Source organism: Glossina fuscipes, unplaced genomic scaffold, assembly GCF_014805625.2.
Source record: "Glossina fuscipes isolate IAEA_lab_2018 unplaced genomic scaffold, Yale_Gfus_2 112, whole genome shotgun sequence".
NCBI lineage: Eukaryota > Metazoa > Arthropoda > Insecta > Diptera > Glossinidae > Glossina > Glossina fuscipes.
This window is the reverse complement of record NW_023998455.1, coordinates 9541002-9545873: the sequence shown is the minus strand read 5'-3', so window position 1 is coordinate 9545873 and position 4872 is coordinate 9541002.

Genomic DNA, 4872 nt, shown 5'->3' with positions numbered 1-4872 from the left:
TTTTAATTATATTAAATTAAACTGATATTTTTTATTAATATATCGGATGGAAATAATTGAATGTAAGCATTGCAAAATGGAGATTGAGTAGCACAATAAATTGAAAAAGAATGCTTCTAAATCTTAAACGGGTTATGTAACTTATTTATACACATATAAGAATAATATTTCTTGTATTATGAAGCATGTTTTATGATATAGGGATATCTCGTTAGTGAGTACATTTCTTTTGACCAAATAGTTTTCTTAACAACTTGCAATCATTTAGTCATGCAATACGCAGGGCTTTCAGCTTTTAATATTTATTTCGAAAAGGAACTAAAGTAGAGTACCAATCAATTTTTTATTGCCTAAAAGTAATAATGAGAATAGTGAGTCGTCCTCTTCCCCTGGCTTTTCGAGAGTGAACGCTGGTCGCTAAACTGAGCAAGTCACACAAGCTGCTCGCGCAAGTGTGGTTACACCTTCTATATTCTTCCCAACTCAAATCCCCATCCGTGAACCCTACTGCTCCTAGTACAGATGACATTTGCTTGAAGGCAGTTCCTCCCAGAAAAGCAATAATTGAAGCGTGTTAGCATTTTCAAATTGGCTCCTTCTTAACCTAGAGCAGTCTCGTCTTTTAAAATTCTAGTTCCGATTGAAAACATTGATATGTTGTTAAATAAACCATTGCAGCCGATTGGATCCTTAATTAAGGAATTCATCCCTCATGATCGATCCCGTAATACTAATGCAGCAGTCCTTTCCCCTTCAAAAAACTAAATATTTCTTCAGGCTCATTATCTCTCAAAATGCTAGGGGCCTAAATCCAAAGATTCCTTATACTTTGCTAAATTCAGTGAGCACGAAGTTTTCCTATTTAGCCTTCACTGAAACTTGGTTAAAGCCTGATCTACATTCGTCGGAATTTTTCCATAATTCGTTTCAGATTTCCAGAAATGATAGATTGTATCGCAATCATGGTGGTGTTTTAATTGCCATATCCGCGGCAGTCCCCTCCTATTCAATTGAATTTCTTACTACTCCCGACGTTGGATTTATCGCCATTCGAGCGAAATTTCCTAATAAACACTTATATGTGACTTGCTCTTTTATCCCCCTAATTTGGGATACCCCCTTATATAAGAAGCAGGCCGCCCTCATTTGCGAAGTAGCCAAGCAATCTAAACCTACCGATATAGTCATTGCGTCGGGTGATTTCATTTTGTCTCAAGTTACTTGGTGTTACAGTGATAGTTGTGGCTGTTTGATTCCAACTTGAACATCTGATAGAGCTGCTGTGTTCTTTAAGGAATTAATCGACGATTAATTTAGTTGAATACAACGGTAACCCTAATTGCAATGGTAGACTGCTTGATCTTTGCTTTGCCCATTTTCCTGAGATCTATATTAGTTGTTGCCTTCTTTTTAGTTTACCTGAGGGTCCTTACCATCCAGCATTGAAGAACATTTGCAAGCACCACCTAAATCGCTAAATCGCTACTGTTGGCCCAAACCGAAGATTATATAGAATATTCGTGTAGCGGCAAAGGAATGGAAAAAACCAAAAGCTCGTAGTATATAAGGATATTATCTTAGTAATATATAAACTGGGATTATTTGGGAAAAATGAAAATCTCATATTAATCTATTGTTAATTATTTTGAAAAATTGAAAAATTTGATGTTAATTCTTTCCATATTGAACTTGAACTTATACAAGTGCCTTGAAATATAATATACAATCTTTTTTATAATAAATGTATCAAAAATATACTTTTCTGGTCGTACAATAAATTTTTTGGTCGTACAATAAATTTTTTGGTTGTACAATAAATTATTTTACAACTTTTATTTCTAAGAGCTTTATGTAAAATGATACACTTAGTTTGGAATTTCTCGAATTGCAGATACACGAATAAATGAATTGATGAATTAAGCTTCAAAGAGTAGCAGCACTTACGTTCGGGGAATTGTGATACATTATTAGCCACTTGGACAAGCAATTTTGCAGCCAGCAAATGATTTCCCAACTTAATGTGGATGTGTACCGGCGTCTATCAAACGATAGCCTCGCCAACCAGCATTATCCAGCATTGGATATTTCCTTTCAGTACAAACATGATGGTTTGTTGAAATTCTATAACGTTCCCAATTCAATTTTTTCAAATAAATTTTATGATTTCCATAAAACCAGTGTTTCAATGCTAAAATCATATCTTTCACCTATTATGCATGATTTCTCAGTTGGAAGTATTGATAGCTTACTCTCGTCTTTCTACAATATGTTAAATCAAACTATTTCCGCATCCATTCCGATCAAGCAGTCCCGTCCTCGAGGCAGGTGTCCCTCGTGGTTTAATAAGACAACTAGTATATAACAAGAATAGGAAAATAAGGTTTTCAAAAAATTTTCGAAAAGTGATTCCTCTTTCGTCTATTTCGCTTACTCAATGGCAAGGCATAGATTTAATTCCCTCAACTACCAATATCGTTGCAGATACCTTCACTTTGTTAAATCCTCTCTGTTTGCTAATACTAAATACTAATGCTTCCTCGGATGATTTTGAAATCTCAAATCTCTCAAGAAGAAAGTCATTCATTATTCAGTATTTCATTGATTCGGACAAGTTGGAGAACGTCGAGTCGTTCACAGAGTTAGGCTTTCTATTTGACCATAGGTTGTGTTTTAACTTGCATATTGAGCTCTCGTTAAGCAAACCTAGGTCCGCGTCTGATTTTGTAAAGAGGTAGTCCAAAGAGCTTGCTGATTCTTATATTACGAAAAGGCTGTACATGTGTTTGATTAGACCTGTACTTGGGTATGTCTCTGTCGTGTGGTCTCCTTCATATAGGTGCTATGTAGAATTATTGAATCTGCTCAAAAGCAATTCTTGCTGTTTGCCCTTTGGGTTGGGACATGATTGCCTCTCTTGCACCCTATGAAAATAGGTTGCTTCTATTATTCTTACCGTCACTTGAGAAATGTAGATTTGTTCTTGGGGTTTCCTTCTTAATCAAAGTAATAAATGGCAATATTGACTCGCCCGCATTACTTGGTGAAATAAGCTTTGATGTCCCTAATCGCTTCTCTAGGCACTTCATTTTAATTAAGCTTAGCCAATGTAAATACAATTATGAGCTGTTTAACCCGCTCAAAGTTGTTTGCAGAAACCTAAATGATGTCTTTCACTTATTATCATTATCGGACTCTTTAAAGTCTATTAAAGCAACTTTGCTTAATATGCGCAATTTATCTATGTCGTACTTAAACTAACTTTTCATTCCTATATCTCATTTTTCATTTAAAATAATTTTGTGTTGTTAACTTGTTGGTTGCCAAGCTTATGTATGTTTGCAATGGTTTAGGAGTTCACTTGTAACCTGAATCTGTTCATGTTTCGGATGGGCTTTTATGCTAGCTGTGCACATGTTTTTTTTTCTGTTTTTTTTCTCTCTTTTTATTTATTTATACACGAATTATTATTTTTAACTTTTTACTTTATTTTTAAACTTACTTTTTTATTATTATTATTCTTCTCTTTTTCTTCCTTTTTATTGTATACTAATTTTAAAACAATTAGTATAAGCTTTTCTATTAAGATGCATTGAATTCGACTGTAATTTTCTTTAGTTGAATTTCATGTATAAATGGGTAAAAAATAAATATTTGTTTTAAACATAATTTGTCAAGTATACCTAGACTTTTGTGGTAAACAAAGCTATATATGCGAACAAAATCAAGCCGACCATCGCGGAAACTACAACTTTTACGAGCCTTTGTCAGAGAAAACATATGGTTTTATAAGCACATAGTAAATAAAATAAAAAGAAATAAAAATAACTTATTTGAAATTTAAAGGCAATTATTAATTTTGTGTTTCATATTACATTACATTGACGCTTTTCTTATATTATCTTACACGGAATGTCAATTTACCTGTAGCCTTAATTTTGCTTTTTAAGATTGAAATTCAACTTTCTCAGTCATTGGCGCTTTATGCAGATTGGCAAATTATGCGGTTCTATATCTATTCAAACGTATAAAATAAAAAGAAAAAATGCAGTATAAGTGAGACGGTTTATTGTCAATTTAAAAGAGTTACTCAATTTATTTATTTATTAATTTGAAATTTTTATATTCCTTACGATTTGAAATTTTAGGTTATAGTCTGTATTATTTTACAAGAAATGAAGGGCAAGCAATAAAGACGATTTGTTTTGAAGTATATTTTCGAAATCGAAACGTTTGAGCAATGCTTTCGCTTTATTTAATTGCGTCGAAGAAGTCCACCTAATGCATTTTCTCTTAAAGTCGTTTTTGTTCCATCCTTTTATCAACAATCAATTAAAAAGCTTATTTGTTTTTGATATGTGTATTGCTCACATTTACGTTGATGTCTTTAGTTTTACTTCTCATGTCATTTGTAGTTAACATTTTAATCGACTTCTTTATTTTTTCTTAATCAATGATATGGTAGCTTGAATTCTCATTATATTTATCAGTTAGGACTTAACAACCGAAAAACGCAGTCACACTTAGTTATGTTGTCTCGCCATTGCATCATACTTTTTCACCCGTAAACATTTCATTATCTGACAGATCTCATGTGGAGTGGGTTCCAAGAAATAGTCCATTTCTTGTTCCTTTTAGTTCATATTAGGTAAGTAAAAAAGCGTATTTTCTTAATAACTGACAATAATTCAATTAGCAGCCCTGCGAAAGCTTACCAATAAACTGATATTAATGCAACAGAGAGTGAGAGAGAGAGAGAGAGAGTTCAATATACACAATAACATAAAAGCGCTAAGCTTCATTGTGTTCGCGTTCATTGATTTCAATGCATCCAATTTCACTTCGTAGGCGTGATAAAAGCACGACAATGTCTGA